We start from the raw sequence: 25,452 nt of genomic DNA, 5'->3' as shown, positions 1-25,452 counted from the left end.
TGTTCACTGCTATCTATCCAGTGCTTAGCACTCTGCCAGGTATCTAGAGGTGTGCAGTATTGATGAACCAAGCGAAAGACATGCTGTATAAAGAAAAGAGTTGGTGCATGCAGTGGGGAAAGCATGGGGCAATGGTGGGTACCGCTTGGGTGGAGAAGCCCTCCCTTGCTCACTGTCAAGAGCATGGCATTGCACCTTCCAGAATGAAAAAATCGGAGGTGAAGTTGTATGTGCAACAGTTGATCAAAGAGGCCAAGAATTGGCTGTGACAAAAATACAGGAAGAAGGAAGGACATAAACAACAATATAACTCATCAGTTCAGATGTTAGAGGGTATTGAGAGTGGCAAAGGAAGGAGGGACTGCACCACTTAAAACAGAGATTAAAGAGAACAGAAAGGGTTCGTGCTAATAAATCAGGGGAAAGAGAAGAGACCAAAAACTAGCCCTGTAACGAATGAGAGAGGTTATGGAATGAATAATGATTCAAGCTTACAAGAGTGGCGCCTCTTGAAAAGTCAGCTTTCAGACAAATGAATAAACTAATTTAAGCAAGCAGCAAGTCATGAAGGCCTTATAAAAATAGCCATCAACCAGAATGAGGTAAAGGACTACTTAGGAAATGTGAGCCAACTCACAGTGAGCCAGCAGCTATGATATACGAAATCATAAGAAGGAAAAGACTGGTTATACTTTCTGTGCTGTATTCGGATTTATGGGAAAGAAACGTCAAAAGCCACGACAAGAAAAACAAACAGGAAGACCTCGTTCATTTGAGCCCATCCAATTTAGTTTTGTGATAATTCCAGACCTAGGGTGGAATAAAGTTATCTTTTGCATTTCCTACCAAAGAACTGTTTGCTAAGTAAATTACTAGTGTTCATGTCAGACAGGATTTAACCAGTTTGGGAAAAGATCATGTCTTTTAATTATTTCTGTGGCATTAATTTCTATATCCATGTCCTGATCATCAACGTGTCTCATCATTCAATGAGCAATCTTTTTTTTATTACCACCTATTATGTGTCAGGAAGCAGTAGATATAGATAGAACTATATCTGTATTCCTGCCCTCAAGAACCTCATACTCAGGGATCAGAGATGGAGGAGGGGGATTAGAGGGAAAAAGCATCCATTTAAAAATCATTATTCAAATTCTTTTCCCATTTAGGTCGTTACAGAATATTAAGCAGAGTTCCATGTGCTATACAGTAGGTCCTTGTTGGTTATCCATTTTAAATACAGCAGTGTGTACAAGAATTTGAAAAAGAATAGTTACATGTATATGTATAACTGAATCACTTTGCTGTACACCTGAGACTATCACAACACTGTTAACCAACTATACTCCAATATAAAATAAAAAGTTAAAAAAAATCATTATTGAATGTCTACTGTATGTCATGAGAAATGCTGTATATCTGACCGACGTAACCAGCATTTCCCCATGTACATGGGTACAAATGAATTTACCATAATAGTAATAACTCAAGTAAAACTTGCTTCCTCTTGGCACAGTGGGAAACAGAGAATCTTTTCTTCTTTTCCCTAACCAATTACTATTGGCTTTCCCTTCCTCCAAACTAACATCCCACAGACAAATGGAGCAGCTAAATCTCAGGAAGAACCTGCCAGAATCAGCCCCTGCACCTCCATCCTCAACCCACCCCGAAGGTCTTCTTAATAATTAGAAACTTGCCAAGAGCCTCTGGGTGTCTAGATGAAGCTTAGCTGTCTAACACCCAGAACACTCCAGAAAACATTTTGAACCTTTATTAACTGTTAGGTCTCAAGTTTCCCCAAGCCATACCTGACCTTGATCACACATGAGATCACATACACTTTAATAACTCTCATGGCACTGACTCGTGTCCCCCACTTGCTCAGTCCCCCTTACCGTTTCCCCAGTTATTTCTGAGAGTCCTCAAGAACAGTTCCTTTCTGTTATTCTCCTACTCCCTTTCTCCTCACAAATGTCAACTGCCAGCAAATTAATTGAACAAATGTTTCTTAGGGACATACTATGTGCCAGGCACTGGCCCAGTTGCTGGGAATCCGGCGGGGACCATTGACAGACAAGCGTCCCTCTTCTTACGGAGCTCACATTTTTAATGCGAGACAGTCAGGGGCGGCCCCTCCACCCCTCGCCAGCAGCTGGAGGGGGAACCTCTGACTGTGGGAACACGGAGGCCCCCGCTGGGGTGGGGTGTGGCTTCCTGGGCGCTCACAGCTGCAGATGCGCAAAAGCCCATGAATGATGCCACCCTCCCTTCCGGAAGCTTTGGCTGAAGCCATCTGTGGGTCTACCCAGAAAGGTAGAAATGCCCCCTTTCTTTCCCCTGCCACACTTTGTCACCTGGACACTGAAGCCACGTTGCTTCTACCCTGTATCTCAGTGAGGCCCATGGGAGAAGAGGGCCTTCAGCTTCTTCCTGTAGCAACACCCCCTTCTCCAGAGCTCCCACCACCCCGGCTCAGACTTCCCAGCTCTGTTCGTGTGCTCCTCCGCCTCCACAGCCTTAGGTTTCCCAGAGTCCTCCTCACGGAGCCTTGTCCTTTCCGCAAATGGTCTCAAGCAAATAGACATCTGGTGGTCTTCACACACCCAGATGTGTCTGAATCTAAATTTAGGGTCAGCAGCAAGACCCCCGATACACATAATGTATTTCACGTAACTCTTGCAATAATCTCATGAGGTCAGGTACAATGCTTCAGTCCATGATCAATAATTCCAAATTCCAGAAGGCTTTGAAAGCCAGTTTTTTATAAGTTCCCCGACAAAACGTATACGGTGACAAAACCTGTGAGGCTCTCTCTGTAAATATTCATACGGTTCATTGCAGAAATATTACTGTGATTGATTCCTGCGTTCTGTTCCAAATCCCACTATGGGTGTTGTACACCGTGCAGTAGTTTTAAAATAAAGAGAAAATACTGATTTATGAAACTTATCTGGCCCGAAGGCTTTTGGACAAGAGGTTGGAAAACTACTTCTACACCAGTTTTATAGATAAGGAAACTGACATTCAGAGACTTGGCCAAGGTCACAGAGCTAGCAAATGGTGGAGCCTGGAGGAGAACCAAGGTCTTTCTGACTCCTAACCCTTTGCAATGTCCAATACATAAGTTTTGGCTGGGTGTTTACGTAAGAGGTAGGGTGTATGGGTGGATGTTACAATCAAAGGAAGGTTGAGACCAAGTAATCAGAGCACATCTCAAAATTCTGCCCTGCAAAATTGTGTATCTGTTAGTTAGCCACGTTGGTAGTACTGTTTGTCACAATTCTATCCTCAAAAGAAATTATTTTCTGAGAGTACATTTGAGTACTGCTTTTAGAAAACTGACAAAGGGTTAATGAGAAAACTCAGAAAGAGGATCCATTTCTAAAGGAGTCCATGGTGTTTATCACTCTACTCTCTGGTGGGGACATGTGGATTTGCAGTAGAAAATCTGAACAGTACTATTTGCTCAAGATAAACCCCCTATGTGGCCAAATAAGCCATGCTCCAGAAATGTGACAGCTTCATGGGTATATTCCCAGCACTCTAATAACCATAACCATAAGAGGTGCTATTTTTGAGAAACTACTAGGGACAAGAAACTCTGCTATATAGTTTACATCATTTTATTTAATAATCTCACAACAACCATGAAATGCAGTTAGAGATGGTGATGATGATGATAACAATGTATTACATCTTTCCAATGTGGTAGGCATTGTGTGGGCTAAATTCTTTATGTGAATTAATCCTTTCAACAAACCTATTATTATCCCATTAGATAAGGAAATCAAGGCACGGAAAGCTTATACTAAGTGTCCAATGTCACGCAGCTGGTTAAGTAGTCACTATTTCATAGCGGAGCGAGGCTTAGAATCCAGTTCTATCAGTTTCCAAAGACCAATATGGCCTCAGTAAACTGGTTTCCTCAATGACATATGTGAGAATGCCCCCAAACACTTTTTAACATCCAGCTACATAGTATATGCGTGCAACAGGCTGTCCGATTAGGTTGGGTTACTTACATGGATTCTAGAGTCTGATATGCAATCACTCATTAATTATGAGAGCCACCTGATGACTACATGTGCCCTATGAAGTATCATCAGAAGGAATATTTTAATACAGACATCAAAGGGTTGGGAAAATGGCAGGTCGCGTGTGAAAGAATCACATGCAGCTCCGGAGGCTCGGGGAAAGTATCACTGCATTAAAGAATACACCAATTCTCTACAGGCAAACAGAAGTGGGTAAGATCTGCCCTCAATTATGGGAGCTAAGAGTGAGGATTCCCCCCACTAGGTGCCCAGCATGTAGCAACATGTTCAGACTCTCTGGAGAGCAACATTAGATCAAAGTAGTGACCAAGAGAGGATATCACAAAGTAGACGAAGTGCAAACAGTGGCCGGGTCAAGTATGATGTCTGGGACTACAGAATGGCATTTTCCGTGGGCCTCAGCTGCCTCACCTGTAAAATGGGGATCACAGTAGCACCCCTAGCTGAAGGAAGGGAGTTACAGCAGATAGTCTCAAGGTCCTTGCCAGCTCCAAGATCTATGATTCATTTGAAAGAGCCATCCAAGAGGTATAGTAATGACCAAGTACACAAAAGCCTTAACATGAGATTAAAACATCCTTGTGCTCAAAAAAAAGAAAAAAAAAAAAAAAAAAAAGCCTTCCCTCCTCACCCCTGCCCCCAGTTCAACGTGAATTGCAAAGATTTCCCTGCAGGGAAAGAATTGCAAAGATTTTTCTGCAGCAAACATAGCCCAGTCTCAGAAAAGCAAGATGTCTCCATTTGAGGCACATCCCAACCTGGACACATGGCCACAACCATTTTGAAGTCACAGAGTACTTATGAGAACCTCACTGGAAGCACACGCGGTCCATACAGATGATCAAATTCAGCAGTTTAAAGATAGGAGCTTCAAGACAGCTCTGGGTTGGTGCAACTCCCCTGGAATCCCAGCCAAGCTGTTCTTTTGTTTCAGGGTTACCTTGTGTCCATATAATGCAAAATCATTTTGTAATGGCTTGAATGGGTAGAAAATTGACCATAAAAAAAGAAAGAGCTAATCTAGTGCACTGCATATCTGGCAAACAGGTTAGCAGAATGCAATGTCAGGTCCCGCTTTATCCTGCACTGTCATTAATGATAGAGAGGAGAGAAAGAAAAAGGCAGTCAGATTCGGTCTACAGAAGAGTCCAATTAAGGGTCGACTGGAAGCAAGGACAAAACAATGGATGTGGGTGTGAAAACAGAACACTGTGCTGAAGGGTGCAGTTGGGAAGAAAGGCCCTATTCATCTGGAAAACGAATTAAAACTCTCCATTCTCAGGATGTATATATCAGGCGGCAGTGGGGGATTGGCAGTAGCAGTGGGAAGAGGAAGAGACCATAAAAGCAGTCTGAAGGAGGCCCCGGTCCTGACATATGAGATACAGACTGTGTCACAAGGCAACGAGACTGTGGTCGTACAGAGAAGGTACAAAGGGAGATGAAACACCCATCAGGTTGTTAAGTAGAAGGAAGATGTATTCTGTTCTGGTTTTGTTTTATTTTGCTAAGAATATCTGGTCATTACCCATTCATCCGATTTATTCTTTCAGCATGAATTTACTGATGCATTTGTTTTGCTTAGCTCTTTACAAAGTACTCGAGGAACTATTTATGGAGCTAGGTAAGATGCAGCCCCCGCTCTTAAGAAGCTGAAAATATAAGTCGGGAGACAAGACATCTATGCAAGAGTTATAAATACAGCAAAGAAACATCATAGGTTACAAGGTAATATAAAAATCACCTCCTTTGCTATGGATACAGTGGGTTTGAAGAGCAAGAAAATAGTGGTGTTGAGCAGAATAAAAATTAACCAGAAGCCCTAGCCTCCAATGACAGATAGATAGATTGTTTTTTTTTTTTTTTTTCTCCCGGACAGGACTTGGAAGATTCTACTTCCTCAATCCCCCATGAGCTACGGGTAGCTACGAACCACTAGAATTAGATGAGGCGACATGATAGGTGTGTACTGCCTGGCAAAGAGGGCTTATAACGTATATATCTTCTCTCTACCCTGTAGAGGAGGCACTTTAGGAAAGGAGCTGCCCCTCTCTCAGTGGATCAACTAACTTTTCAGAACTGACATTCAGTCTCATTTCTCATATCCTCAAATGCTCACTCCTAGGTGGTGCTGAATATGTAAAAGCCAACATCACACCGCCTCCAGATTGGGAGGCAGGCAGAGACACACGCTGGGATGGACAATTACAGTTTGTATTGATTGAGAATACAGGTTCAAAATCCAGCCATGCAGGACTCAAAAACAATTAGAAATCAGCAATAAAAAGATAACCAACTCCCTCACTCCCAACACACAGACCCAACACAACATACGTCTACAAATTAAAAACACAAACACACTTCTAAACAACTTTTAAATAAGAGGAATTTAAAATGATATTAAAAATGCTTTAGAACTGAATGATGATGAGAGCAGTACCTATCAAAGTCCGTTGGATGCAGTCAAGGCAATATTCAGAGAAAAACATATGGCCTTAAATTCACTTACTAGAAAATAAAAACAAATGGAAAATAATTAATTAAGCTCTCAAATCCAGACGTTATAAAAAGCACAGTAAAATAAATTCATGGAGAGTAGAAGGAAGGGATGGATAAAGACAAAATCAGAAAATGGTGAAATAGAAAACAAAATATTTTAATATTAAAATAATATGTAACCAAGGTAATATTAAAAATAAGAGAATACTACGTAAAATCTTATTAACAAGTTTTTTTAGTGAGGTACCATTGGTTTATAACATTATATGTTTCATGTCACAGCACTATATTTTAACTTTGTATACCCTACAGTGTGCTCACCACCAAAAATTCAGTTTCCATCTGTCACCATACAGATGATGCCCTTTACCCATTTCACCCTCCCCCCAAACCTCCCCCTCTGGTAACAGCTGCTCTGCTCTTTGTATCTATTTGTTTGTTCTAAACTAATATATTTCAATGGGAAAATGTCTAGGAAAAGACAAATTACTAAAGTTTATCCAAGAAGTAGAAAAAAAATAGACAAAAATCATAGAACAAGTTGAAAAGATAAGCAGTTTTGTTCTTCCAAACCTTTAAATCAGACAATTCCCATTTTATATAAATGGTTCCACAGTATAGAGAAAATGAGCTGCTCTCGCAACTTGAACAGACAGGACAAGAAAGAAAAAGAAAATTATAAACTAATCTCACTCATGAATAAAACTATAAAAATCCTAAAGCAAATGGAATGTAGCAGCTTATTAAAATGATACATCATGTCCTAGTAGGGTTTATCCCAGGAATCGAAGGATAGTTCAACATTAGCAAATTTATTAACATAATCCACTACAATGACAGATCAAGACAAACCATACAGTCATCTCAACAGATGCAGAAAAAAATTTTGACAAAATTTAATACCCATCCATGATAAAAACCCATAGCAAGAAAGGAATACAATAGAACTTCCTCAACAAACCTTTAGAAAATTGCCAGGAGGTATTTCTGGCTACAAGCACAAGCATTGGTGTCAGACTGCTTAGGTTTGGGTATTAGTTCCATCATATACAAGATGTGTGATCTTGGGCAAATTATTTAATCTCTCTGACCTTCACTTTACTCATTCATAAAAACGAGGAAAATAATAGTACGTTCTCCTCATAGTATTGGTATGAGGTTTAAATGATGTAAATTATATAAAGACACTTACAAGAGTGTCAGACAATATTAAGTACTCAATAAGCTGTTATTATTAGGACTGCATATTGACAAAACATTAAGATGAGAAAGAAGACAACGATGGTCATCATCACCACTTTCTATTCAACATTCTGATGTCCTAACCAATGCAATAAGGTAAGAAAAATAAATAAGAGAATAAGAATTAGAAAGCAAAAGAAAAACGTGCTATTGTTTACAAATAATATGGCTGTATAGAAATCTGAGACAGTCAGCCGAAAAAATATTAGAATCAATATGAAAGTCCGGCAGAGTGGTTACATAAGATACCAGTCTACAAAAATCAATAGCTTTCCTGTATATCAGCAATAACTTATTAGGATATCTGATAGAAAAAAAAAAAAGTGTCATTTACCATAGCAACAAAAACTACAAAATACTAGTTATAAGACCCTGAGCATGTTATTTAACCTCTTTGGGCCTCAGTTTTCTTAAATGTCAAATAGATAAGTTAATAGTAGCTAGCCCATAGTGTTCTTATGAGGACTGAATGAGAGAAAGCATGCACAGTACTTAGCAATGTTCTCCTTCACAGAGGCTATGTACTCATTAAATGGTAACATTACTACTACTATTGTTATTATTGCTGTTGTTGTTTTTAAATTGGGTGATTTTCTTCCTCATAATGTCCTGGTGAAAGAGGTATGACTCACAGTGTCATTCTCTTTCTGCAAATAAGAAATTGTTCAACAGAGTAGGGAAATGGTTTAGCCAAAGTAGAGGCATGTCAGAGCCCAAATTAGGCACACCATCTGGTTTCCCCTTTAAACAACCAAGGCACTCTGATGTACAGAGCAGTAAACAGATTAGCATAGTTCAGGGTGCGTGGGAGGGGTCTGTGGTCTACAGCAATCCTGGAATTGTGCTCTTCCCCTTGCCAACAAAATCCCTGAAAGACAAGGAAAATCCTGGAGTTATTCAGGGGTTAAGTCAAGTCAGTCTCTGAGTCCAGCTAATCTTGAGCAGTGTTGAGGAGTCTAGAGCTTCTTTTCATGTGTAAGAAGCCACTGCTTTTGCAATAAATGCCCAGTTCCATGTGCCCACTCTTTCCTACAAGAAGAGATGACTACTTTAGCAGCAGGGTGCTACTGAAGGCCTCTCTGGAGAATCTTGTTTCTCTTTAGTTAGGTTCAAATAATTTAGTGTCTGCTTGCAAGTCACTGCAGAGAAACAGCTATAGAATAAAAGATAGTGTCTCTTCCCTTTCACTGTGAGGCGTTTCACAACAATTCCATTCAGTAATTCTTTCTAACAGATAATTTTCGTGAACCTTGAATATTGTTAGATTCTTTGCTAAGCATTTTATACATATCATCTCTTTTAATCATCACAATGACTTTTGCGGTAGATACTATTTTCATCCTCATTTGGCAGATAGGAAACTGAGGCACAGAGAAATTAAGTGATTTGTCCTAGCTCACATAGTAAATGAGGAAAAGAGCTAATATTAAAGTCAAGATCTGTGGACACCTAGCTCCTTCCACTTGACCATGACCTGACTGAAGAATACTTCATTCCATTATGCTTTCTGGGTATTTCCCAAAAGTGTGAGGCAGAGAGGTTCTTTTGAGGAAAGCACATGTTAGGCATTTGGCTTCAGCTGCCAGTTTTTTCAAGCTAGTATAAGAAGAAAGAGGTCTTTTTCTTCAGATAACAGGAGCTGAAGCTGTCATATGGCAGTACAAACAGTATGTCATGGAAAGGGCAAAGCCAGTCAGCCCTAAGTGGTGATTACCACTATGACAGGATGAGAATCTTCAAAGCAGTGGCCTTTCTCTCCTGAGGCAGTGAAAAAAAATGAGGTAATTTCCTGACTCAAGGGTTCTACAGTTTGATGGAGGTGTAACAAACCACAGTTCTCTCTCTTCTGTTCCCATTTGGCTTGATAACCTAAGGCAGGCAAGCAACAGGGTCTTCAGCAGAAATCTGATCTGCTGGGACTGGATCTCCAGACCAGCCTCTTGTGCCACTCTTACCCCAAGCAAGATCCTGTTACCTGATGAGACTGAGCTTTTATGGTATATACAGAGCCCTCCGTCTGGGAATTTTTTCACTTCTAGGAGGTTCCGCAGATTTCTGGCTTCAATTTGCAGGGTACATCTGCCCAAAGTTCAATTCAACCCTAGCCAATGCTCTGCAGGCCATGAGTCCATGATGCTTATGCATTCTTTTCTAATGAAGATGGTACCTGGTCTCAAGTGTGGCACTACACTCAGTACACCATACAGCCATGATTTAACAAATCTTTAAAATTAGAAACTCCTTACCTTGACGAAACTTATCTACTAGAAACCTACAGCAAGAATGCTTTAATGGTGAAAATTTAGAAGCATTTTCATTAAAATGAAAAGGAAGAAAAGGGTGATCATTAACAACTACTATTCCACATGGTATTAGGTATCCTAGTCAATGCAATAAGACATAAAAAGAAGTTAGGTTTAAAAATGAAGTGACAAACTATTTAGACCTCATAGCACTTTTAAGAGCAATTGGGTATATGATTCACAGGCCAAAATTAATAGCTTTCTATACACTAGCACTAACCAGCTGGGAAGTGTAATAGAAAAAAAAAAACCAACCTCTGAAATACATAGGAATAAATCTGACCCCCAAAATGGTCAAAATTTTTATGAAGAAAACTATAAAAATTTATTGAACATCATAAATATAACAACATAAATATAGATAAATATAAGTATAAATATAGATGAAAGACAGGATGTTGAGGATATAAATTCTCACAAAAGGAATCTTATAAGATCAACATAATGACAATCTAAATCCTAAAAGATACTTCATAAAATTTGACAAGCTGATTATAAAATTCAAAAATAAAATGAATATGTAAGAATAGCCAAGGTAATTTTAAAAAGAAATAGGCAAGGCATTTGTAGATATCAAAGCATGTGATACCTCTGAGTAATTAAAATGTTTTTGCATAAGACTAGACAAAAATAAATCAGTAGAGCATAATGAAAAGTCTAGAAACTGATTCATGTATCTATGGGAATTCAGTAAAAGTGGCATCTCAAATCACTGAAAACCCTGACTATTCAAAACACTGCATCTGTACAATAGGTTATCAGTTTAAATAAATAACATACTTACCTAATATACATCATCTGGAAAACTAAATTTCACATGAATGAAAGACCTAAATGAAAAATATGGACATAGTCTTCATCTAGAATATATAATAAATGCCTACAGTTCAACAAGACAAAGATGATCAACACAGTAGTAAAATGTGCAAAGAATGAAAACCAAAAGTTCACAGAATAGTAAACCCAAATAGCCAATAAATCTGAAAATATGTCCACTCTTCCTAGTAATTAACAGCGAGACACCACTTTCATCCATCAGATCGCCAAAATGTAATTTTTTGAAACATCAAATGTTGACAAGAAAAATGTTTAACCTGACACTACTCAAGCCACTAGATGTAACTTCCAGGTTATAAGAAATACAAGGGAAACAAGAACATGTAAAATAATACTGTTTATCACAACACCATTTGAACAATCAGACAAATACAGAACAGTCTACAAGACAATTAACTTGGTATCTTTCAAAATCAATGTTACGGGGGAAAAAGGTGGGAGTCCTGTTCTAGAATAAAAGAGTCTAAAGAGACATAAGAAAATGCAGAGTTTCACAAATGACCAAACTGACTCAAAAAGAAATGTAAAAATCTGAATAGACCTATATAAAGACATTGAGTTAATAATCAATTAATTTCTACAAGGAAAAACCCAGGACAAGAAAGCTTCACTGGTGAATTCTACGAAATGTTTAAAGAAGAATTAACACTGATACTTCACAAACTCTTCTAAACTTAGAAGAGGAGGGAACACTTCCTAACTCCTTCTGTGAGGCCAGTATCACCCTGATACCAAAACCTGATAAAGACATCGCCAAAAAGAAAACTACAGACCAATACCCTTTACAAATAATAGATGCAAAATCCTCAACGAAATAGTAGCAAATCAAAGCCAGCAGCATATAAAAAGGATGATACATCGTGACCAAGTGGGATTTATCCCAAAAATGCAAGATTGGTTCAACATATGAAAATCAATTGACGTAACACACCACGTTAGTAGAATAAAGGGGGAAACCCCACACGATCATCTCAATAAAAAAAGAAAAAGCATTTGACAAAACCAAACATTCCTTCATGATGAAAACACTCAACGAACCAAAGATAAAAGAAAACCTCCTCAACCTGATGAAAGATATCTATGAAAAACCCATAGCTAACATTATACTTAATAATGAAGGGCTGAAAGTTTCCCCATAAGATCATAAGACATAAATGTCAACTCTCACCATTCCTATTCAACATTGCTTGGAGGTTTTAGCCAGGACAATTAGGTCAGGAAAAGAAATAAGTGGTATCTAGATTGGAAAGGAAGAAGTAAGACCATCTCTATTCATTAATGATATGATCTTATATATAGAAAATCCTAAGGAATCCACTAAAAGACTTTTAGAGCAAATAAATGCGTTCAAAACAACTCAGTATCAAAAAATAAACACCCTGACTTTAAAAATGGGCAGAAGATCTGAATAGACATTTTTCCAAAGATGATATACAGATGGCCAACAGTCACATGAAAAAATGCTCTAAATCACTAATCATCAGAGAAATGCAAATCGAAACCACAATGAGACATCACCTCACATCTGTCAAAATGGTTATCATCAAAAAGTCTATGAATAACAAATGTTGGCAAGGATGCAGAGAAAAGGGAACACTAGTAAATTGTAAGTTGGTGCAGCCACTGTGGAAAACAATGGAGGTTCCTCAAAAAACTAAAAATAGAACTACCATATAATCCAGCAATTCCACTGCTGGGTGTATATCTGAAGAAAACAAAAACACTGATTCAAAAAGATACATGCACCCCAATGTTCATAGCAGCATTATTTACAGTAGCCAAGATATAGAAGCAACCTAAGCGTCCATCAACTGCTGAATGGATAAAGAAGATGTGGTATACACACACACACACACACACACACACACACACACACACACACACACACAGTGGAATATTACTCAGCCATAAAAAAGAATGAAATTCTGCAATTTGCAACAACATGGATGGACCTAGAGGATATTATACTCAGTGAAATGAGTCAGACAGAGAAAGACAAATACTCTATGTTATCACTTATATGTGGAATCTAAAAAATAAACAAATGTATACAATAAAATCGAAACAGATTCACAGATACAGAGAACAAACTCGTGGTAAGCAGTGGGGAGAGGGACGGAGGGGCAAGATAGGGAAAGGGAATTAAGAGATACAAACTACTATGTATAAAATAAATAAGCAACAAAGATATACTGTACAGTATAGGGAAATATAGCTATTATTTTATAATAATTTTAAGTGGAATATAATCTATAAAAATATCGAAGCACAGTGTTGTACACCTAAAAGCAATATAATATTGTAAATCAACTACACTTCAATAAAATAAATAAATGAGTTCAGGAAGGTTGCAGGATACGAGATCAATATAAAAATTGTATTTCTACACATTAGCAATGAGCAATCTAAAAATGAAATTAAGAAATCATTTCCATTTACAGTAGTATCAAAAAGAATAAAATACTTAGCAATAACTCTAACCAAAAGAGTGCAAAAGTTGTACACTGAAAACAATAAAATATTATTGATAGAAATTAAGACTTAAATAAATGAAAAGACAACCCATGTTCATGGATTGGAAGACTTGGTAAGATGGCAGCACTCCCCAAACTGATCTATAGATTCAATGCAATCCCTATCAAAACTCCAATGGCCTATTTTTGCAGAGATGGACAAGCTGATCCCAAAATTCATATGGAAATTCAAGGGTTCCAGGATAGCCAAAATAATCTTGAAAAAGAAGAACTAAGTTGGAAGACTCATACTTCCAGTTTCAAAACTTACTACAAAACTACAGTAAGCAAGACAGTGTGGTAGTGGCATAAGGATAGACATATAGATCAATGTAACAGAACTGAAAGTCCAAGACCATTTAAAGAAAAAAAGAACAGTCTCTTCAACAAATGGTGCCAGGACAACTGGATATCCACATACAAAGGAATGAATTTTGACCCCAACCTTATGTCATATACAAAATTTAACTCAAAATGGTTCAAAGACTTAAATATAAGTACTAAAAACTATAAAACTTTTAGAAGGAAACATAGGAGTTAATCTTAGTGTGTTGGGACTACGCAACATTTTCATAGATATGACACCAAAAGTATGAGCAGCCAAGGGGGAAAAATAGATAAATTGGACTTTATAGAAATTTAAAACTTTTGTGTGTCAGAGGAAACTATCAAGAAAGTGAAAAGACAACCTACAGAATAGGGGGAAATATTTTTAAATCACAGATCTGATGAGACACTTGTATCTAGAATATATAAGGAACTCGTATAACTCGATAAAAAAGACCACCCATTTTAAAATGGTAAAGGATTTAAACAGACATTTCTCCACAAAGGTACACAAATGATGAAAAAACACACAAAGATGCTCAGCATCATTAGGGAAATTCAAATTAAAACAGTTAGATACCACATCATGCCCACTAGAATAGCTATAACATTTCTTAAAAAGTAAAATAACAAATGTTGGCAAGTATTTGGAGAAATTGGAACCCTCATACACTGCTGGTGGTAATGGAAGATGTTTTAGTCACTGTGGGAAACAGTTTGACTGTTCCTTGAAATGTAAACATAGAATTATTATATGACCCAGCATATAATACATATGCTATATCTAGGAGCATATGTATTATATATCTTGGGTACATATCTAGATATGTACCCGAGAGAAATGAAAACATATGTCCACACAAAAATCTGTAGGGGAATGTTCATAACAGCATTATTTATAAAAGCCCCAAACTGGAAGCAACCCAAATGTCCATCAACTGATAAATATTATTCAGCCATAAGAGGGATAAAGTACTCATACATGCTACAACAGGGATGAATCTTGTGAACATTATGGCTAAGCGAAAGAAGTCAGGCACAAAAGGTCACATATTGTATGATTCCATTTATATGAAATGTCCAGAATAGGCAAATCTATAGAGACAGAAATCAGATTACCAGTTGCCAGGGGTTGGGAGGAGGGAGAATGAGAAGTGACTGCCAACAAGGGTGAGGTTTCTTTTTGGGGTGATGAATATGTTCTGGAATAAGGTAGTGGAGATATCTGTACAATCTAATGACTGTACCTAAAACCACTGAATTGTTCAATTTAAAATGCTGTGTAGTTTTTGGTATTTGAATTATTATTTCAATAAAAAATGCACTTAGTTAGCCTTGGCTGGATCCTGGTTGCCAAAATAAAACACTATAAAAGACATTTTTAGACGCCTAGGGAAATTTAAATGTGAGCTGGATATTAAATGATATAAAGTTTAGGAAATTATTGTTAATTTTCGTAGGGGTGATAAGATATTGTGTGAATATAATTGGCATGTATGTAGGATAATGTCCTATTTTAAGGGATTCTTGCTGAAGCATTTAACGGTCAAGAGTCATGATACTTAAAACTTACAGTGAAGTGGTTCACCAAAAAAGACAGATAATAGATAGATAGATAGATAGATAGATAGATAGATAGATGACAGATAAAACAAACATGACAAATGTTAATAATTAATTTAGGTGTGATTATATGGACAGTCATTACACTATCACATTTTTTATGTTTGAAATTTTTCACAATAAAAGCTTGAAAGAACATGTGCAAAGGATTGGGGAAGCACATATGTTCATACACTTTAGTGGAATTTAAATTTTGAAAAGGCACTTAAGAGTGTGATTTTGCAGTACTTATTACAATGAAAAAGGGGGGAATTCACGATGACCCGGTGATTCCCATTCTTAATATCTACCCTAGAGATAGCCCTGCTCAATTACACAAGGAGGCATAAGCTGAGACTTTCACTGAAGCACTGTTTGCAATAGAAAAACACTGTAAACAACTTAAATGTCCACTGATAAGGGAGTAATTACATAAATTGAGATATATTCATAATATGCCACACTATGCAGTAATTTATTGTAAATGAACTAGTTACATGACAAGATCTTCAAGACAACGTAGGGTAAAAAAAGCAAATTGCAGAATGATATGTACTACCTAGCATTTGTACAAAAAGTCCATGCATAAAATAATCCTCTATATTTGCATAGGTCCCTATATATGCATGTAAACATAGAGATAAAGGTCTTAAAATACACACACCAAATGGATGACACTGTCAATTTAGGGAGGGAGCGGGGAGTGAGATTGAGTGTGATAATACCACATATGAGACAAAAACCCAACCCAATGTAAGGAAAGGAGAGAAATGGGCAGAAAGGAGTTCAAGGGACATGAAGGACAATGAATTATGGTTTGTTTAAGTCTCTAAAGATTGACAACAAACCTACACATGAAGGATTTATTTAAACAAGTATTTTCCCTCATGTGGTATAGCAAGAAGTGGGATAGCAGGAGGCACAGAAGATTTTTTCTACTTGACTTTTTTTGTTCAAGGTCTCCTCTAGTCCCTCCCAATTTGGCTGACACATCGTTCTTCATCTGGGGACTGGTCTTAGCTCACCAGCAGCTGGCGTGCGGGCCGGCTTTGTTCCCCAACCATTCTGTTCCAGGAGCATAGATTCTCATTCAGGAAGCCCAGTCTCCTGCAGCAGCCCTGCCTGAGGAGACGGTACTGCCTTAGATGCTTCCTGAGGTTTCCTCTGACCTAAATGGGACTGGGAATACATCAAAAGTATTTTGACAAACAATACAGCAGTGACTTGATTGAAAGAGAAAGAGAACATGGGAAACAGAGAATGGAAGCAAAGGGGAGAAAGGAGAAGAAGGTGGGGGGAGAGCAGAGAAAGGGAAGGGCGGGGAAGGAAGAGATGAATGTGAAGAGTGGGGTCATATGCCAGGTCTGTTCACGGATAGTCTCATGAAGTGGAGGACACTTCTGTGGGCTCCGGTCATCTTATCAGCTTCTGTAAGATTCCTTGGTCTGCTCAGAACATTCAAGTTTTGCAGGCTGATGTTCGTTCCCTAGCCTGGTGAGGGCTCGATTCAGGACGTGAGGCGTGGCTGTGCAGGTGGTCGTCTGGTCAGCATTGATGTGGATCCTGGTCTGGACAGGGAGGACCTAGCGCTGTGTGGAGAGTAGGCACGGCCCTGTTCTAGTCAGTGTCCTGAGTGGTTTCACGGGCCTGTTTGGGGTAGAGAGTCATTGTTGGGGGAGAGGGGTTTGAGAACTGACTCTGTTTAGCAGGTCCCTTGAATTGTTGGAGACGGGGTTACGAATCTTAGTTTCACCAAATTCAGCCTAATGCTCTGTAAAGAGGTGGTATGGGAGCCATGGTAGGGGCTGACACCTATGTCCCAGGTAGACTCTGGTCTAATCATAGGTTGCCTCAGGTTCTGAGGACTGGTACCGGCTATGTGGACCAGGTCTTCTCCTTCATTTTCTCATGCCGGAGCTGTGCACTGGTCAGATCATGGGTTGTCCAGAGAACAGGGGCAGTAGTGAGCGGCAGGTCAAGCCAATAAGCGAAGAGGAGGCGTGGGTATAACCTGCCACATGGTGTGGGGAGATTGACAAGTATCTGGAGGGCTGCTTCATGAAGAGCTTGGTTGGGGTGAGGTCTGCACAAGGGTGGTCTCAAGCAAAAGGGTACATATACGTATGGGGAGTGATGGTGTGGGCCAGTAGCTGCTGTGCACAGCAAACCTACGTTGGAGCCCTCGCTGGTTTGGAAGAGATTTGCCTGATGGCACGTGCACCTAGGTAGTGAGCCTTAGAGAGCTATATAATGTTGGGTGCAGTGGTTGTAGGAGAGGATAATATTCAAAATATTTAACAACAGATTCTGCATGGGCACTGGCCAGTCAGTACACACACTGGAACAGGATGCAGAAGCAAGCATTATGCCTCGGTTGCGAGATTCTGAGGAGGTCCAGGACTCCTTAGGGAGGTCTAGGGAAACTGGGATGATGGTGGGACGGTCTAGGGAAGTAGGTATTTATCAATAAGTAGGGAAGAATTTCAATATTTTAAAACCTATTATGGCCATACTCATGTATTCTGGATGAATATTGGTCCTAGTTTTAGGGTTACTGTTCTAGGCAAGAGTTGTCTGATGGTGTGAGGCATTTTGAGTAGTGGCAGGCGGCTGCCTCGTAGTTTGTGGGGAAACAGGGCAGGCCAAATCGGGGCCTTTTTTGGAAGCCCTAATTACTGAAAAGATTTTAGATGACCATCCTTGTCTTTATCATTCAAATGGAAATCATTCTAAACCATAAAAAGGTGTTAAAAAAAATCCGACAAAGTTCTGATTTTTCTTATCACGACTACTTAATCTTTTAATGTCGAATTACCAACTCTTGAACAAGTTATTTGGCTGGTGCCCCTGCACTGCTGTGCCCTAAGCACATATTAGCTGGCCTTCCGGATAATGCAGCACTAATTAGAGGCAGTAGAAAGTTGTTTCGCTGGGCATATGGTGAGATGTGAACCCTGGCCTGGGAGAGGGCTGCCTTACTGGGAGCAAAATGGCAGCATAAGCCCTGGTGAAGGTGAGGGCTGGTGAGGTCAGCTTCACAGTAGACCCAGCAATGGGAGCCTCTGGTCTGGCTGTCCTGTGTGAAGTGGTGGCTGGGTGCTCACGATTGACCTCATGATGTTCAGAGTAGTGGCATGGCGAGGGATCGCGTAAGGCTGCCTTCACTGCATTGGAAAGTTCGGTGAGAGCTCCAATCCGAGTGAGGCTTGCCTCACAGAGTCCAGATGGGTTAAGGAGGCCACGGAGTCATTGTCAAGGCTGCATCACTGTAGGGGTTGCCAATTGGTGACTGCGCAATGGCTTATACGCCATCATTTAATATCTGTACAGATAAAGAAATGGAGACAACCTGACTGTTCTTCTGAACCTGTTCCTGCAATCCTAGCCCTAAATCTGGAAGACATTGGGCCTCCAATTCCCCATTTGCACTGGGAGACACTGGTAGCTACCGGCCAAAGAGCACTGAGAACCTCAAGCTTTAGAACCTGTCGGGGTGCCGACTCTCTCATCCAATCCTGAGCCAGTGGTGGAAGCTCATTCTTCAACCAGGCACAGCTCTTCCCATCAGGTATTCTGGAAGCCTACACCTCTCTATATTCTAATCTCAGATCCCTCCTGGAAGTAGACATATAGGAAAGCCCTGCCTCCGATACCCTTCCCCTCACTTACACATGGGGCACATCCCCTGAATATGTTTTATATCTCAGAAGAACATATGTGAACCTAATTCAATTGTGCCTATGAGATACATGAGCTGTACATCTATCACAAATTTCCACAGTAAAAGCCACCACTGTCTATTCACAACTTAATAACATTTAAAACATGGCCTATTGTTTAATAAAAGTATAAAATAGATCACAATATCCTTACCTTTTGAGCTTTTCTGACATAGGAAAAGGGGTGTGGCCATGTTAAATCCCTCCTTCCGTGAAAGAAGCCAAACGTTTACAAAATCATCCACTTCCATTGCCACTGCCTCAGCTTAAGACCTTATAAAATTGGTACTTACATAAAAGAGTCAAAGGAAGGAAACACACCTATTGTAGTGCACTGGTTAACAGAAGTTAGAGAGCTTGGCTTCAAATCCCGTCTCTATCACTCAGTAGCTATGTGACCCAGGAACATTTATTCACCGCGCTAAGTCTCAGCTTCATCATCTAAAAACTAGTGACAATATTAATTGTAACTGCCCCGTGGGAATCATTGTGAGGATTAAATGAAGTTGTGGAATAATGTGCTTAAGGTGATTAAGGTATCTGGCACATAGTTTACCATACATGTTAGCTGCCATTATTATTAACGCCACAAGATAGAGGGTCTGAAAAAAAAAAGAAATGATTGACCATTAATCTGTATTCTCTGTAAGACAAGACAAACAAAACGTTCATGCTACACGGCTACATAAAGCTAATTTTTCTTCCTCAGCAATTTCTGGAGATGGTGGGAGAATCTGGGAGGGTTGAGGGGGTGTGACTCTGGTTTCTGAACTAGGCAGCACAAGGAGCTAGGCTCAGCCTGGACCAGGGGAGCGGCATAGGTGGTACCTCCTGCTCCCCAGCACCCTCCTCCCAGGCAAATGGAAGTACTGTTTATAGACACGGGCTTGCTTGTCTTCCAAGCTTCCCAGTGTCTTATTTTACAGTGACCTTGGAGCTGCTGAGAGTAGATTCACCATCTGTGTGTTTTGGGAAGGCCAACCATTGCCTTGAACTGAGAGCTCCACCTTAGGGCCAATTTGAGACTTGGTCTCTAATGAGATGTCTTCCTGTCTAGTACTTATCATGGCTCTAGTGACAGGCTGAGAAGTGCCTAATCATGTCACTTACATGTGAATCTTCACCCTCCGTGGCCTTCTTTAGTTCTTTTCCTTCTTCCAGGCAGTTAAAATTGCTTATACGTGTACACACATGCACACCCATGAACACACACATTGCCCATAAGGACTACACCCACTGATGTCACACTAAGCAGAGATCAGCACGAAACTGGAAACCCAAGTTATTAGAAGCTTAGACTGCGGCAGCAACCTAGTGACAGGGGGAGGAAAACGGGGAGCTTATGACGATTATCAGCTCAGGAGGGAAAAAAAAATCTCAAAACGTTCAATACGGAGTACTAGGTTTAGAGAAAAACAAAAAAAAAGGGAGGAAATGGGCCCAAGACCATCTTTTAAAAGCAATCTCTGTGGGTTTTTGGCTTATTGCCTGGAATGTTACAGAAATTAAATTCTTCCAGTAATAGCTAGGGAAAGGTTTCCACTAGACAAACTGAGTTTATCAATACTAGTCTAAGATTTGGGATTGATATTCAAATCTATTTTCATTCATCCACATATTCAATACATATTTATTGTGCATCTGCTGTGTGCCAGGCACCCTTCTAGGCCCTGAGGAGACAGAGGTGAACAAGCCACACAGAGTCACGGCTCCAATGGAGCAGCATGCTTCTTGTTTTCAGTGGGGGTGGGATCCTTTTCCAGAATCCAAATTCAGACTGTCTTGTCTTATTCAGAAGGTGATAGCCCACTCTGACCACCCAAACCCACCCCTCTCTTTCTGCTCAAATCCAAGGCCCAAAGCCCAGGACAAAGTTGTAAGTTTCATTTCCTGCAGCAACTGAGAGCCTTGGGCCACTTGTCATTCCGTCCTCTGAGTCCCTACTTTACAGCGTTCTCCTCTACCCACCCCCCCGCCCCCCCCCGCCGCCACCAGGTTTGCCTTGTGGGGTTTAGACACTGACATAGGACAAATAAGCCCTTCAAGTGAAACAAAACCGTCATTGTCAAGTCCGCATTAGGGACCCTTATTATATACTCTCCACACAAGCCCTGACACTGGCCGGTGCCAATCTGCCAAGGGAAGCAGAACAATCAGTCTCTGATAGGCTCTTGGCCCCTAGCAGGGCTTCAGGATGAAGCCCGGCATGGAGCATGAGGCCTTGCTTACTGGCAAAGGGAGAGGGTAGGATTAACAGTCTGAGATTGTTGCCAACAGCTCCCTGTGAGCTGAGGGGCTGGGCCTAGAGGTCTGAGGACCTCATCCCCGCTCTGCTAGTAACTCAGATGAGTGAGCTCCTTCATCGTGCCAAGCCACATGCTGGCAGTGAATACAAATTGTAACAGTGCTTCGACTGACAACATTAGCCAGACTTACAAAAAGCTTTGCGCGTCTGGATGAGATTGTTGATGCTGCAGTGTCTCTGGTGCTTAAGGCATCAGAGTGCGCGCTTGTAGTAGGAAAGCAAAACCGTGGTGATGCCTTTATAGGCAGGCTTTTTCCCCAACAGATCTCAGTCATTCCAAGGCATCCTCCATTGCTTATCTTGATATCCGCCCCTGTGAGTAGTAAGGAGCCTATGTTATGAGGCTGATGTCAGGAAGGATGACAAGGACTCCTCACCGCCCACGCTTAGGGCCCCCTGCCTGGGAAAGAATCCACAGGATTGTTCAAGGGAGGGGGCGAACTGTGAGGAAGAGGCTGGGGGAATTGGAGATTATTCTCATCTACACTTTCTAGTTGTATTTCCTGGGAGCTACTAGATGTGATAAACAGATCCCTTGGAATGAGGGTTTCCTATATCCTTTGTACTCCTGAAGGATCCCACAACCATTACTTTAAACTCTCATCTCTATGCTGATGAGATCCTCAACCTCTATCTCCTCCTCCCTGCAGGATTCGAGGCCCACATTGAAAGGCTCTGCCAGAAACCTCAGGGGATGAGTAAAACTCAGCATGTTCTAAACCAGACCTGTCGCCCTCCCTTCCCACCCACCAGCAATTCTTCCCCCAAACTTTCTGCTTTATTTTCATGGCAAGAAACTATAGAATTATCATGTATCTCTTTCTTCCACTCCCGTAACTTCCAGATAGCAAGTTCTACCAATCTATTCCTCCATTTCTATTTTTGATTAATGGATAATTATTTACTGCATAATTGGCCTGTGGTCCCAGTTTTGATACTCTGTAATAGAAATAGTGACCTAAGAAGTCTTCCAGTGTTTACAGTATTAAATACACTGAGATGAAATCTGGGTGGGTTTGGTCTAATACTGATTTTTTTTTTTCCATTTTGCTTCCTACTGCCACCAATTTAATTAAAGGCTTTACTGCCTATTGTCTGTATTACTGCAGTAACCACTCTGCTGCCAATTAATTTATTCAACATGAATTCAGTATATATTTATTATATGTCTACTACATGCCAGGTACTGTTCCAGGCATGGAGGATACCAGGGAAAGTAGGACAGAAGAGGTTCCTGCTCTCATGGAGCTTACATTCTAGTTCTGTGCATGGGAGGTGGGGAGTAAACACTTCAAGAACAAGATAATTTGATAGAGATAAATACTATGAATAAAATAAAACAGGTTGATGTATTAGAAGGTGATAGCAAGGAAGGAAGGCTACTTTAGGTGGTCAAGAAAGGCCTTTCTGAGAAGGTGACATTTATGCTGAGTCCTCAATGACGAGAAGGTATCTATCACATGTAAATAATTAGGAGAACAGCGTTTCAAGAAGAAAGAAGAATTGGTGCAGAGGCCCTAATGGAGTTGTTCACAAAACAGAAAAGACAGTGAGACTGAAATACAGTGAGCAAGAAGGAATATGGCACAAGCTGGGGTTGAAGAGTCATGCAGGTGCCAAATCCTGTAGGGCTCTTGTACACCACAGGAAAAAGTGTGGATTTTGTTCTAAGTGCAATGAGAAACTACTAGACGGTTTCAAGCAGATGAGTGATTATCTGACTTATAATTTTAAAAGCTCACTCTGGAGGCTCTGTGGAGAATTAATGATAGGCCCTATAATAATAATACTTATATAATGATAATAATATAGACGAGAAAAGGTAGAAGTGGGAAGACCAGGTAGGAGATATTACAGTGGTCTAGGCAAGAGATGATGATGGCTCGGACCAAGATGAGAGCGATCGAGGTAGAACAGATGGATTTTTAATATTTCTTGGAGGTAGAGTCAATAGAATTTATTTATTTTTTAAAATAAATTTATTTTTTATTTTTGGCTGCATTGGCTCTTCGTTGCTGCGCATGGGCTTTCTCTAGTTGCGGCAAGCGGGGGCTACTCTTCGTTGCGGTGTGCGGGCTTCTCATTGCGGTGGCTTCTCTTGTTGCGGAGCTCGGGCTCTAGGTGCACGGGCTTCAGTAGTTGTGGCACTCAGGCTCAGTAGTTGTGGCTTGCAGGCTCTAGAGCACAGGCTCAGTAGTTGTGGTGCACGGGCTTAGTTGCTCCATGGCATGTGGGATCTTCCTGGACCAGGGCTCGAAACCGTGTCCCCTGCTTTGGCAGGCAGATTCTCAACCACTGTGCCACCAAGGAAGCCCCAACAGAATTTACTCATGAACAGATGAATAGGGTGTGTTGGGTGCGAGAAAGTAGGGTCAAGAATGAGGCTAAAGGGAATTCCCTGGTGGTGCAATGGTTAGGACTCCAGGCTTTCACTGCTGAGGGCGTGGGTTCAATCCCTGGTCGGGGAACTAAGATCCCACAAGCTGCGTGGTGCGGCCAAAAAAAAAAAAACAAAGAATGAGGCTTAAGCTTTAGTCTTGGACAAATGGTACCATTTACTTAGGGAAGCCTGAAGTAGGAACAATTTGGTGGTGGGGGTGAGGGGTACATGGATCCAGGGGGTTTGGGGAGCCATGATAAGTTTGAGATGCTATTAGACCTCTAAGTAGAGATTTAAGTAGATAGTAGGATACATGAATCTAAAGCTCAATGGAGAGCTGAGAACTGAAGATATAAATGTGAGTATCATCAGTATGTAGACTTTTAAAACTATGAAACTGGATAAAATCATTGTAAGAGAGAGCACTGACATTGTAAGAGAGGAATAGAAGACTTAGAGCTAAGCTGTGTGGTGTTCCAACATTTTGAGGTTAGGTAGAGAAGAAATAGTCAGCAAAGGAGACTGAGAAGAAATGGCTAGAGAGATATGAGGAAAACCGGAAAGTATGGAGTTGGAGAAATCAAGAGAAAGAGACTGTTGCAGAAAGAGGATGGAAAAATGACCACTGGATGTGACTCTGAGGAGGTCAATGGTGATCCTAACAAGAGTATTGACCATAACATCCTGGGGGTAGAATCCTGCCTAGAGCAAGCTGAGAAGAGAGTGATAAGTGAGGAAGTGGAAACAAGAATATAGATAGCTTTTTCTTTTTCTTTCTTGGAGGTTTTGCTATTAGGGCGGTAGAGCAATGGGTAGGAAGCTGGAAGGGAGTGTGTGAAGTTAAAGAAGGTTTCCATTCTTTTTTTTTTTTTAAAGCAGTAGGCTAACACTGCATATCTGTGGAGAGAGAAAGATTGAGGATGCAGAAGAGAAAGATACCATGGCAAGAGAGAAGTCCTTGAGGTGACCAGAGGAGATGGCACTTCCTGGACCCTGCTGTCAGAGTGTCTTCCAAAAGGGCGGTTTCGATGATGCAATTCCTCCTTTGCAATTCCTTTGCAATTGCTCCAAAATTGCCCTTGGCTCCCCACTGCCTACTAAATAAACCTAACTTTTTAGCCTGGCAGTTAAGCCCAGGCACCACCAAGACTTCCAGCCTTGTTATCCTTCAGCAAGTCCCCATGTGTATCCCATGTGAAAGCCAACATAAGCTACTCACTGGTACCTTCATACTCTGTGTGTGTTCTCATCTCCACGGCTTTGCTGGTGCCCTTTGCCCTCAGTTCTGCCTGTTGAAAGCCTCATGCTTCAGTGCCTTCCCTGATGCCCCAACAAGAAACGATCCCTCCTTCTGGTGCCTATAGCACTCTGCAATTCTTAAGGCCTGTAGAAAAAACTACAACCATTAGCATTTATATAGTTTCAGCTTATAAGGTTACGTGTACGTTCTTAATTAAGACTCATAGTTAACACCGTCTTGTCCTATAACATGCTGAGTTTGAGTATGTGTTTCTCCCCTTAACGATCAACTATCTCTCTGAGATCAGGGACTACCTTATGCCACAGATGACAAAAAGTAGGCATTTACTAACTGTAGAGTGTGAAATGACATCACATCTACCGCTATACACAGGTGTATCTCACTTAATGCAGTCAACCTGTTTCTGGAA

The 25,452-nt window shown here is 40.5% G+C and overlaps 1 protein-coding gene across 6 annotated transcripts in view; it reads right to left on the bottom strand.

Annotated features, from left to right (window-relative positions):
* PAK3 (p21 (RAC1) activated kinase 3) overlaps window positions 1-25,452 on the bottom strand; it is a 297,105-nt gene that overhangs the window by 139,510 nt on the left and 132,143 nt on the right. Inside the window, exon 3 of one of the 6 annotated variants that reach the window (XM_055081646.1) lies at window positions 6,496-6,563. The exons of the other annotated variants lie outside the window; for them this stretch is intronic. The gene's annotated coding sequence lies outside the window, so the exon portion shown is untranslated. The remainder of the gene's footprint in view (window positions 1-6,495; window positions 6,564-25,452) is intronic. 6 annotated transcript variants of the gene reach the window in all.

This window comes from Physeter macrocephalus, chromosome 21 (genome assembly GCF_002837175.3).
Source record: "Physeter macrocephalus isolate SW-GA chromosome 21, ASM283717v5, whole genome shotgun sequence".
Classification (NCBI taxonomy): Eukaryota; Metazoa; Chordata; class Mammalia; order Artiodactyla; family Physeteridae; genus Physeter; species Physeter macrocephalus.
The sequence above is the reverse complement of the archived record's forward strand: the minus strand, read 5'-3'. Positions and strand labels throughout refer to the sequence as shown.